The 13434-nt window shown below is 35.6% G+C and overlaps 1 non-coding gene across 1 annotated transcript; it reads left to right on the top strand.

The window, feature by feature from the left end:
* The first annotated feature begins 428 nt into the window (after nucleotides 1–428).
* On the top strand, nucleotides 429–531 carry LOC112425560 (U6 spliceosomal RNA). The gene has a single exon (XR_003016680.2). It is a non-coding gene; the product is annotated as a U6 spliceosomal RNA (small nuclear RNA).
* The last annotated feature ends 12903 nt before the right edge of the window (nucleotides 532–13434 follow it).

Raw genomic sequence — 13434 nt, 5'->3', positions numbered from 1 at the left:
CTGGAGCAGGGAAAGCGTAACTGCATCATAACTTTCATTCAAAAAATGGAAGGCAATGATGCCACTGCTCTTGATCCATCACAGTTAAGGAATTACTTTGGGCAGACATGGGAAGAGTTTCTATTGAGGAGAGAGAGTGTCCTTGATTATGTTCTGATTCTATTCTGTGCCAGAAGTCCACTGTCCACCAACCTCAGGGGTCATTGGCTCCTCCTGGGAGGAGCCTCCTTGTCCATCATTCTTCTTCTCCATGTCTAAAGTGGGGGTTGGGAGGCAAGTCCTCATTTGGAGGCCATACAACTTTTGAAGCCTGCTTCCTGCATATGGATGTTTGGAGGTCCAAGATGGATGTAAGTCTTCAACAACTGGAGGCTGCTCAGGCTTGCAGTTTCTCTAGCAATATGGTTTCCTCAAAAACTTAGTAGACAGTGCTTGCTTTGTCAGCATATAAGCTAAAATTGGAACCAGAGAAGATTAACATGGCTCTTGAGCAAGGATGACATGCAAATTCATGAAATATTTTATATTTTTTTATAATAAAAAAAGCTTAGTAGACTTATAATTGATTTGCTTCCAGTGATTCCCCTCCCACTTCATTACTGTGCCCTGTGTCAGTAGCCAGACCTAAAATGCTTTCCTAGACATGGGCTTTTTACAGGGTGAACACGCTTCCTGATTTAACCAGAGATGAGGGGTTCCCTGGAACCTGGGCTTTCGATTTATTGGTCAGCTTAGTTTTTCATGTCCACATATTTCTATTTTCCTTCGTCCCATACTTCTCCCTTACTCTATCTCATGGCTGCTACCTTGAGGCTATCTGGAGCAATCTGTGGGAAGAACACACCTTGCAAAATATTAATAGGTTTACTATTATTATTAAACTAGTTACTATTTATTAATAGTTTGAGAAATAACATCACTCAAGCATTTCTAAACTTTAACTTTTGTTATTTGGTTTTTCTAACCCTGACAAATTTCTAAACCTTCTCTATTACTATTATTCTTCATTTCTGCTTGTTAATCTGCCAATTCTTCTTGGAGCTCATCTTTTTAGAACCTTACCTTGTTAACTGCAGCCCATAATAGACAATGTAGATTACCACTATGAATAGCTAAAATACTTTCCAACCATGTCTAGAGTCAGAAGATATGTGACTCATCCCCTCAGTTATCACAGACAACAATTTTCTTAAATGTTTTGCCTCTCTGTGTGGCCAGAATCATGGTCTTTCTGGCTTCTGGTTTGGTTTTCTTGCTGGTGGCCATTTAATTGTTCAGCTGATGTCTCCTATTTTGGGGATTTTTATGGCAGCATTCCACTTCAACACATCAATTTCTACCTTCATTAGAGTAGAGAAGGCAAATAGCCATATCAGACACTCCCCAAATCTCAGTTACTTAATCATTTTCTTCCTCACTCATGTCATGGACTGATGCTGGTCAAATGACTGTTCCCCAAGTGCTGGCTTAGAGATTCAGATTTCTTCCACTACGTCATTTCACCACCTTGGATTCAAAGAGTCAGCGTACAGTTGGAGACAGGATGCAGGAGGCACAGCAGACACTTACCTGCATCCACTTTAAAGGAACATACATTCCTTCAGCTCAGATTCCATTGGCCAGACAATAGCAAAAGAGGCCAGAATGTAGTGGGGACATGAATATCAAAAAGCATACATGGGGTCTCCTCTCCTCCTATAGCACAATGAGATGGGCCTTGGCTCTGTTTACTCCTGAGGTTCAGACCTCTACTCTCTCCCTACATTCCATGATGAAGAATTCCTTTCTCTCACTCATAATTGCTTCTGTTATCCCCATCCCTCAGGGGCTCTTCTTAGCCAGTTATACCTGTAGAGTAGATATAACTGTCTGTCTGCTTAGGTCTTCCTTCCTTATATACATCAATGATGATATGATAAGGCCTTTCTATTTTAGAGGATCTCTACTAATCACTAAAAGTCACAGAAGAGATCACAGAAGTAGCCATATGCAGACAAAGCTCTGGGAGCCTTAAAAGTGTCTAGAGGCTTGATCCTGGTCCATAGCTCTTAACATTGAAGCTGACTATTGGGAAGCCCTCTGGACTAGTACTCTGAACTATTGTTCATGAAGGAAGATGCTATCAGATTTCTTCCTTTTCAATATGAAAGGTGTATAAAAGTAGAGCTTTAAATGACTGCCAGAGAACTCCCTTGAGCAGCTTTTGCATGAGTATGTAACACAATGCTGCTTTAACAAATGGATTCCAATCTGCTGCCCATGGTGATAATAGCTCACTTTTACTGAGCTGAGCTTTTTCTATCCACCAGGCATCCTTCTAAGTGTTTTACATTTTTAAACCTATTTAATATTCATAGAACTGTCTATGTTATGAACTATTATTATCCCACTTCGCAGATTTTTTTAAATGAGGCACAGAAATGATAAGCAGCTTGCCCAAGTTCATATAGCAAGTAAGTTGGTAGAAGTAGAAGTGATATCCTACTGTAGAGTCCATACTTATAGCCATGTAACAAGCTGCCATAATATCAGTGTAAAGCTTTTAAAAATGGGAGGATTAATTTCCCTTCATACTTCTTTTTTTGGCCAGTTTGAAGAAAAGGGGATTATCCATCATGCTTGGGTCTGTTGCTTTCTCAAACATAATTGAGTCTTTCCTCTGAGGTCACCTCTCAACTCTCAAAGCATCTATACTTCTTCAGCTCTTATTAAATTTCAAATTAAATAACTTTTATATGGATATTTATTTTATGCCTGCTTCTACATTAGACCAACAGTTCCCAATACTGGTTAAAGTCTGATCCTCAAGCTAGGTACAAAAAACTCATCTGGGTGCTCTTTAAAATGCCAATCTTTGGGTCCCAGTATAGACTTACTGATTCAGAATCCTCAGGAACTGAGTTCAGGAAAGTATTATTTAAACAATGCCATAGGTGATTCTTAGGCACACTAAAACTCTGATTATTACTGCTTTAGACAATTGTTTCTGAAATGTGGTCCACAAACCAGCAGCAAGAGCATCACCTGGAAACTTCCTAGAAATGCAAACTCTTCAGCCCCAGCCAGAACTACTGAATCAGTAACTCAAGGGATAGGGTCCAGCATTCTGTGTTTTACCAAGCTTCCAGGTGATTCTGATAGGCTAAAGTATGAGAACAACTGCTCTAGACCATAATGACCTCCAAAAAGGTTTGTTTTCTTCCTGTATCACCAGCACCTGGCTAGCTCAATGTCCAACATATAGTAGATAATAAATCTTTGCTAAAGAATATATGGATAATGAGTAATTAGTTAAAATGGAATGGTAAGGAAATAATCCCATAACCAGAAAAAAATCCTAGTATTGTGAGCCATCATGGATTTGTTCTAAAATCATCTAAAGCTGACTGTCTACTTGGATCACACAGTGGAAAGATGCTTCCTTCTTTCTCTCTCTCTCTCTCTCATTCTCTCTTTGCTCTTGCTAATAGCAGGTTAATGGATCCATTTGGAACATCAGTCATAAGCTAGTATCTTTCTGCAATTTAGATAATAGTGCCTTGACTTTTTTTTAATTTGATGGAGTGTGAGGAATATGGAAAGTTAATATGAAATTAATTTTATAAGTCATTCATAATTTGAAAAGTCTAGGGTCACTGCATGTGCAAAAATTCCTGTACCATAAAATGATATCTAATTTAGAAACAGATTAAATCCTTACATAGTGTTAGGCAGTAGGGGGAAAAAAGGACATAGGTTTAAAATACTAGTTCAAGCCTATAATATATAATATGCCAAAATATCATATATATAGCGTGTGTATATACATACACACAAACAAGGCACTAAACATGTATTTTATATATGCAATATGTGCATATACTTGTGTATATGTGGATAGATAGACACACAAAAATGTTTTGTAAAAATAGAAGAGCATTTCTAGTTCAGATACAATACAGAGCAGATGCAGTTCAACCTATTCTTCCCACTGATTACAGTAAAAATCCCTGGACATTACATGTAAAGCAAACATAAGAAAACTGATAAGTAGAGAGAAAATGGCAGAACACATGGAGACTTTGACAGCTGAGGAAATACATGGCACCAGGTATCCCATCACCAATGGAGAGTAACCAGGAACTTCCCTCACTCCTGGGGTAGTAATGGAGGCCCAAAGGAGAACCTGAACTTTCACCACACCTGGCAGGAACAAAGGGCGGCAGACCTCTTTCTCCACCTGTCTAGTGTCAGAGGAAGACTTCTAAAACAGAATATTTAAATAAGATCAATGATCTTGTAACATAATAGCCAGGATGTCCAGAATACAATAGGAAATCACTTCTCACACTAAGAACAAGAAAAATCCCAACTTGAATGACAAAAGACAACAGGTGACAACACCAAGATTATACAGAAGTTAACATTATCTCACAAGGATTTTAAAACAGCCATCGTAAAAAATGCTTAATGAGTAATTACAAACACTTGAAACAAATGCAAAGAATAAGATCTCAGCAAATAAAAGGAAGATATAAAAAAGAACCAAATGAACAATTTAGAATTAAATAATACAGCAACCAAATTACAAAACCTCAATGGGTAGATTCAAGAGCAGAATAAAGAGGGCAGAGGACAGAATCAGTAAACTGGAAAATAGAACAATAGAAATTACCTAATCTAAATAACAAAGAGAAAATAGCTGGAATAAAATTAACAAAGACTCAGAAATCTGTAGGATATAAAAAGGATCTAATATTTTGTCATTAGTGTTCCAGAAAAAATAGAAAACAGAAGGGGATGAAAACAATATTCAAAGAAATGACCAAACATATCTCCAATTTGGTGTCTTACTCTGTTTTGTGTTGCTATAACAGAAATGCAAACTTGATACTGGGTAATTTACAAAGAACAGAATTGTATTTCTTATAGTTCCAGAGGTTGAGAAGTCCAAGATCAAGTCTAGGATCTGGTGATGGCCTTCCTACTGTGTCCTCACCTAGCAAAAGGCACAAGAGAACAAATGTATTCCCATAAGCCCTTTTGTAGTGGCATTGATCCATCCATGAGGGTAGAGCCCTCATTACCTAAACACTGTTCAGAAGGTCCCACTTTCCAACACTATTGCACTAGAAATTAAGTTTCCAACACATGAATTCTGAGGGACACATTCAGACTATAGTGTTTCATAATGACATAAATGTAGATATAAAAAGTGGAGTCATCTCAGTTAGGATAAACCCAAAGAAATACACACCAGGATACACTATAGTTAGTTTCTGAAAACTAGACTACAGGAGAAAATCAACTCAAATGACAGCAGATTTGTCATCAGATGTGAATAAGAGAAAGTGACACAATAATTTGCAGGTATTTAAAGAAAAGAGCTATCAATGCAAAACTCCATATCCCACAAAAATATTCTTCAGAGATGAAGAATCAAGAAATTCTCAAATGAAGGAAAACTAAGAGAATTAGTCACTACAGACCTACTGGGGAAAAAAATGGTACCAGGAAATTCTTGAAACAGAAAGGAAAGGGTAAAAGAAGTAATCTAGGAACATCATGTAAGAATAAAAATACAATGGCAGGACCGGGCACAGTGGCTCACTCCTATAATCCCAGCACTTTGGGAGGCCAAGGCAGATGGATCACCTGAGGTCAGGAGTTAAAGACCAGCCTGCCCAACATGGTAAAACCCCGTTACTACTAGAAATACAAAAAATTAGCCAAATGTGGTGGCGGGTGCCTGTAATTCCAGCTACTTGGAAGGCTGAGGCAGAAGAATCACTGAACCCAGGTGTCAGATGTTGCAGTAAGCAGAGATCATGCCATTGCACTCCAGCCTGGGCAACAAGAGTGAGACACTGTCTCAAAAAAAAAAAAAAAAAAAAAAAAAAAGGCAAGTGTCAATATGAGTAAGTACCATAGACTTTTCTTTTCTTGGGTTTTTAAAATTGTGTGATGTTTGATGCAAAAACTATAACATTATTTTATAAGGTTATCAAGATATTTAGAGGAAATAGTTAAGGCAATTATATTATGAGCAAGAAAGGGTAAAGGAATTTAAAGTGAAGTAAGGTTTCTACAGTTTCCAAGAACTAGCAAAATGTCAGTATCAATAGACTCTGATAAGTTATGTATGTATAACATAACACCTAGAGAAATTACTTTAAATTTTTATATAAAGAGATGTGCTAAAATACACTATTAATAAGTTAAAAACTTATTCAATCCACAGGAAGACAGAAAAAAGAAAAAACATAAAATGGCAGATCAAATTATAAGCGGCTTGTAAGAACCTTATTTTAAATACAGCAGTATAAGTAGATTGAAAGTAAAAGACAACATTTTCTGTAGTAGCCCCAAACTGAAAACAACAAAAAGGTGAATGGTTAAATGTCCCTCAAAAGATGAATGGTTAACCAAACTGTGGTGTGTCCACACCATGGACTACTCAGAAAAAGGAGAAAACTATCAATACATACAACAACTTGGATAGATCTCAAGGATATTATGCTGAGTGAGAAAAAGTCAATTCCAAAGGACACATACTGTATGATTCTATTAACATGATATTCTCAAAATTAAAAAGATTATAGGATGAAAAACCAATTAGTGTTTGCCAATAGCTCAGAATGAGGATTGAGAGAATTAGTGAGTGTGACTGTAGGAAGGTAGCAAAAGAGAGCTCTTCATGGTAATGGAAAATTCTGTATTTTGTTTTCTTTGTGGTTATGTAAATTTGTGTATGTGATAAGATGGTATAGAACTGTAAAGAAACATGGTAACAATACTAATTTCCAAGCTTTGATGTTGTACCATAGTTATGTACAAATAATCATAGAAAAAAATGAATAAGGGTACAAGATGCTTCCCTGTACTATTTTTGAAACTTCTTATGAATTTATAATTCCTTAAAACCAAAAAGTTAAATAAAAACAAATTATCATAGTTTATGTATATTTTTATTTGTTATCTTTCTTTGAATTTTTTATTGTGGGAAATATACGATACTAAATTTATCATTTTAAGCATCCAAAGTCTACAATTCAGTGGCATTAAGTCCATTCACAATGTTGTCCAACCATCACCACTATCCAGTTCCAGAATTTTTTATCAGCATAATCAGAAACACTGTACAGATTAAATCATATCTCTTTTCTATCCCTTTCACCCAGGCCCTGTTAACTTCTATTATGCTGTCTCTGTAAATAATTTGTCTACTCTACATATATCATATAAGTTTACTCATACAATATTTTCCTTTTATGTCTTGCTTATTTCACTTAGAGTAATGTTTTCAAGGTTGATATATGTTGCAGCTTAATTTAGAATTTCAATGTTTTTAATACTAATATTCTATTATATGAATATGCCACATTTTATGTATTCATTTATCTGTTGATGGGTATTTGGGATGTTTCTACCTTTTGACTATTGAGAATAATGCTACTATGTTTTAAAAACTCCTGCATAGCAAAGGAAACAATCAACAAAGTCAAGAGACAACTTGCAGAAACTCAGATCACTAAATAGGAAAAAAATCTCATAAATCCGATTTTAAAATGTGCAAAAGATTTGAATAGACATTTATCAAAAGAAGACATACAAATGGCAAACAGACATATGAAAAGATGCTCAAAATCATTGATCATCCGATAAATGGAAATCAAAACTATAATGAGATAATATCTCACCCCAGTTAAAATGGCTTATATCCAAAAGACAGGCAATAACAAATGCTAGTGAGAATGTGGAGAAAGGGAACACTCATATACTGTTGGTGGTAATGTAAATTATACAACCACTATGGAGAACAGTGTGGAGGTTCCTCAGAAAACTAAAAATAGAGCTACCATACAATCTAGTAATCCCACTGCTAGGTATATACCCCAATGAAAGGAAATCAGAATATCAAAGAAATATCTGCACTCCCAAGTTTATTGCACCACTTAGATTTGGAAGCAACCTAAGTGTCCATCAACAGATGAGTGAATAAAGAAAATGTAGTATATATACACAATGGAATACTATTCACCCATAAAAAAGAATAAGATCCTGTCATTTGCAACAACATGGGTGGAACTAGAGGTTTTTATGTTAAGTAAAATAAACCAGGTACAGAAAGACAAACTGCATGTTCTCACTTATTTGCGGAAGCTAAACATTAAAGCAATTGAACTCATGGAGATTGATATGGTTTGGCCGTGTCCCCACCCAAGTTTCATCTTGAATTGTAGCTCTCATAATTCTCACATGTCATGAGATGGATCCAGTGGGAGGTAATTGAATCATGGGGGTGGATCTTTCCTGTGCTGTTCTCATGACAGTGAATAAGTCTTATGAGATCTAATGGTTTTATAAATGGGGGTTCCCCTGCACAAGCTCTCTTGCCTGCCTCCATGAAGATGTGTCTCTGCTCCTCCTTCACCTTGCACCACGATTGTGAGGCCTACCCAGCCATGTGGAACAGTGAGTCTAATGGACCTCTTTTTCTTTTTAAATTACCCAGTCTCAGGAATGTCTTTATTAGCAGCATGAGAACAGACTAATACAGAGATAGAGTGTAGAAGGATGGTTACCAGAGGCTGGTAAGGGTAGTGAGGAAGTAGGAGAGAAATGGGAATGGTTAATGGGCACAAAAAATAGTTAAAAAGAATGAATAAGACCTAGTACTTGGTAGCACAACAACGTGACTGCAGTCAAACATAATTTAATTGTACATTTTAAAATAATGAAAAGAGTGTTATTGGATTGTTGTAACACAAAGGATAAATGCTTAAGGTGATGGATACTCCATTTACCCTAAAGTGATTATTACGCATTGCATACCTGTATCAAAATATCTCATGTAACCTATAAATATTTAAACCTATGTACCTACAAAAATTTAGAAAAACAAAAATAATGCTACTATAGACATTGTTGAAAAAAATCTGTGTTCAGGTCCCTGACTTTAATTCTTTTGTGTATATACTTGGAAATGAAATTATCGAGTCATAGGGTAATCCTGTTTAATTTTTTGAAGAACTACACTAGTGGTTTCCAAAGTGGCTGCACTATTTGATACTGCCACCAGCAGTGCACATATATTCAAATTTTTTCATAACCTTGCCAACACTTATTTTCCTTTCTTGAAATAAACAGTAACCATCTTAAAGAGTGTGAAGTTGTAACTCACTGTGATTTCGATTTGTATTTCCCTAATTTATTAGTGATGTTGAACATGTTCTTATTGGCAATTTGCATATCTTCTTTGGAGAAATGTGTATTCAACTCCTTTGCCCGTTTTTTTAATTGGGTGGTTTTATGTTTGTCAGTTGTAAGAGTTCTTTATATGTTCTCGGTATTAATCCCTTATCAGATGTACAATTAGCAAATACTTTCTTCCGTTCTATGAGTTGCCATTTTACTCTCTGAATAGTGTTTTTTGAAGCATAAAAGCTTTTTAAATCTTAATGAAGTCTAATTCAGATATGTTTTCTTTTGTTGCCTGTGTTTTTGGTGTCATATTCAAGAAATTATTACCAAATTCAATTTCATGAAGATTTACTCCCCTGTTTTGTGTTATAAGTTTTACAATTTTAGGTCTGGGCGCGGTGGCTCAAGCCTGTAATTCCAGCACTTTGGGAGGCCGAGACGGGCGGATCACGAGGTCAGGAGATCGAGACCATCCTGGTTAACACAGTGAAACCCCGTCTCTACTAAAAAATACAAAAAACTAGCCGGGCGAGGTGGCGGGCGCCTGTAGTCCCAGCTACTCGGGAGGCTGAGGCAGGAGAATGGCGTAAACCCGGGAGGCGGAGCTTGCAGTGAGCGGAGATCCGGCCACTGCACTCCAGCCCGGGCGACAGAGCGAGACTCCTCAAAAAAATAAAAAAATAAAAAAATAAGTTTTACAATAGTAGCTCCTATATGTAGGTCGACCTACTTTTAGTTAACTTTTGTATATGGTGTAAAGTAAGCATCTAGCTTCATTCTTATGCGTGTGGATAACCAGCATCCCCAGCAATATTTATTGAAAAGATTGTGATTGTCTTTTCCCCACTGAATGGACACAGCACTGTTTTTGATATCGTTTGACTATATATATTTGTGAGGGTTCATTTCTAGGCTCTCTGTTCTATTCCATTGGTCTATATGTCTGTCCTTATACTGATACCACATTCTTGACTACTGTAGATTTGTAATGCATTTTAAAATCAGAAAGTGTGAATCCTCCAATATCTTTCTTCTTTTTCAAATTATTAGGCTTTTCAGGGTTCTTTTAGATTCCATATACATTTTAAGATAGATTTTCCTATTTCTGGAAAAAATTTCATTGGGATTTTAATAAGGATCTCATTGAACGAATAGATCACTTTGGGTATTACTGTCGACTTATAAATGTTGACTGCCAGTTCATACACAGAGTATCTTTTCATTTACTCATGTCTTCCTTAATTTCTTTCAGCAATGCTTTGTAGTTTTTCCTTCTTGTTAAGTTTATTACCAAGTATTTTACTCTTCGTTATTCTGTTGGAAATAACATTGTTTTCTTGATTTTATTTTCAGATTTTTCACTGTTAGTGTAGATATGCTATATTCTTAAACTTATACAATAAACACTATTCATGTCATTAAATGACTTTCAATAGTATGACTTTTAACAGCTACATAAAGTCCTATTTGACCACAACATAATTCATTTATCCACTCCCTAATTTTGGCATTTAGTTATTTGCAATTTTTTTGCTAAAATATATAAATCTACAAAGAACATTTTGTTTAAAATTTTTGTTTACATCTTTCATTGTTTCCCTTTGGTAAATTTCCAGAGCTAAAGTACTTAGGTAACAATAGCATTTTAAAATTTGATAGATGGATAGCTAATGATATATGTCATATATTTGCCTTCCAGGAAGAGTGTATCATCTCATGTCATCCCACAATGAAGAAGAGTTACTGTCTGAATTCATCATACATATGGCTGTTCATTATAATTTCTAAATGTATCTTCCAATTTGAAAGCGAGATTATCTCTTTATTTCGATGAACAATTATTTTGTTTTTAATGAATAGAATAATTTTAATTCCTTATTGCCTATGTGTATTACTTCTGTTAATTATGTATTAATACTTTATACAGTATAAATTGATATACTTTACATATTTGAATTGACATTTTAAATATATCTTCTAAAGATTATAATATCAGTGGATATTAATGATATTAACCCTATGTTTGGGGCAGGTAAGCTAGCACATCTATATTATGCTCTAGGATAGATTGCTGCCTCAACCGACCCTGCTTCCACAAAGCACCTTTTCCTCCCTTTCCCTCTGAGGTGGAAGGGTGCCCATTACTGCCTCTAATCACCTGTGACAACTCCCAGCCTTTAGCCCTTTTACTCCCTCTTTCACCTCACTCATTCTTTTTTCTCACCTTTGTGTGAGCACTGGCAGCTGTCTTGGTTGTCTGAATCACATGAACGCTACACAAATACCTGTACAGAATCAGCACAACTTAGTACAATCGGATGGATTAATAATTCCCAAGATGTGGCTGGGTATATTTAGGATAAGAGATTCACAATTTCACCAATTTTCACTTTAACAGTAAGAAAAGCATGCCTTACATGTTATATGTTAAGTGAGATAGTAAAGGTTACTAAAATTAAAAAGACATAACTGAGAACTATTTGACTTTTGATAAGATATTCAGAGAAATCACAATTTATACAAACACAGAAAATTGGAATTCCATTAATACCTAGAAATAGTGATTTATTTTCACCATATGATTAGTATTGTCTTGAATTGTCAAGTTTCAATTTCTGTTAATTTTTGCATCACAAGTTACCATCATCCTATCTGGCTGTTTGATTGTTGATCATTTGTTTAACTCTACAATATATAAGAATGTATACTTAAATTAATATTGCTTTTTACCTATAATTTATTAAGCACTAGCACTTCTGTGAGTGCAGAAACCATCCCCAGTTTTGCTCATTTTATCCCCATTCCATAACACAGCTTCATATTCAAGAATTGCTCAGTAAATATTGGAGCAATAAATGAAAATATCTACATTTTAGTTCATGCCTTATAGCTGATGTTAATTATAGTGAACATTTGTTGTTTGGGACACCCACCATTACTGCTTTGGAGTGTCACCCCATTGTGCAAGTCTTATGAAGAGGCAGAACTCTGCCTCTGACTCCTTAGCAAGGATTTGTGGACCCATGACTTAGGATCTACAATCAGATGTGTCTGCCTGGGAATTTGACTCCCTGAGGAGCGGCATAAAGGTAGAGAAATGATCAAAAACTTTTTCATAATAGTCGAAGAATCTTCAGTGTTGCAGCAGGAGCAGCAGCAATCTGAAAGTCTTGTGGTAATAAGCGCTAAAATTCCATTCTTTTGTAATGGCCTTGACTATGTTTTAGGTTCTTTCTGTCTGTCTTTCTTTTTTCTTTTTCTTTATTTGCTATATAGTTATAACCACTTGAACCTTGCATGCTTTATAAGACTTATTCTCCAGTCTTTTCTCTTGGTTCTTTAAATTTCCAAATATTCATCCAAAACATTCATTTTTATACTTGCTAGTCTAAATGAGTTTCTATTGTTTACAACCAAGGATCCTTACAGAAAAAAAGAAAGATACTGGCAGTGGAATCCAAACAAAACACTTTCCGCGGAAAGGAAGAACCTGCTGTTGATTAAGTGAATTAATTAATACTATATCTAAAGTAAACTCTTAGTATTCACACATTCTAATCTTGCAATTGAGGGCATTCTGTAGTAAGCTATGCGTTGAATTTTAAAAATTAAAAATGCAGTTGTTAAAGACAATGCATTGTGTGACATCACTGCTCCTGCCATAGAAAGTGAACTCGAGCATGGGGCATACATGAACTCACAGTGGGGGAGTCCACTAAGACTGCCCAATGAGTTCAGTCACCTATAGTCCCTGGCTTTTACAAGTACTTTTTCCTAAAATGATTTGCCTGAAATGGAACTCGTGGTCAAGGCATTACTTCTTATATTCTCTTTTTTAATGATCTTTCCTTCACCTCACAAAATAAAGGCTGACCTCTCACATCCCATCCCCAAACTTCTTACTATGGTACATTGTAACAGATAATTGTAATAGTAATAATAATTGCAATCATACTTTTATAAAATAAAGGGACAAATAGAGCAATTTTTAGACTCTAATCTGCCTTTAATCAAGGCACCGTAAACCTGCAGAAAGCCTATTTGAATAGTATTTTCCTACCTCATAGATCAAAGTGTGGTGTTAGAAACTGGATACTTTGGCTCATATTTGAATGTTAATTGACCTGCTTCTTCGATTCTGTAATGAAAGTGAAGAATTCTTTGCCCTGTGAAAAGATTTGTGACTAAAAGGCAAAAAGTGCATGAGAAAGAAATACTTTAGCCAGGTGACAAATTTTGGCAAGCTTGTCT

The sequence above is a fragment of the Macaca nemestrina genome, chromosome 4 (assembly GCF_043159975.1).
Source record: "Macaca nemestrina isolate mMacNem1 chromosome 4, mMacNem.hap1, whole genome shotgun sequence".
In the NCBI taxonomy this organism is placed as follows: Eukaryota; Metazoa; Chordata; class Mammalia; order Primates; family Cercopithecidae; genus Macaca; species Macaca nemestrina.
The sequence above is the reverse complement of the archived record's forward strand: the minus strand, read 5'-3'. Positions and strand labels throughout refer to the sequence as shown.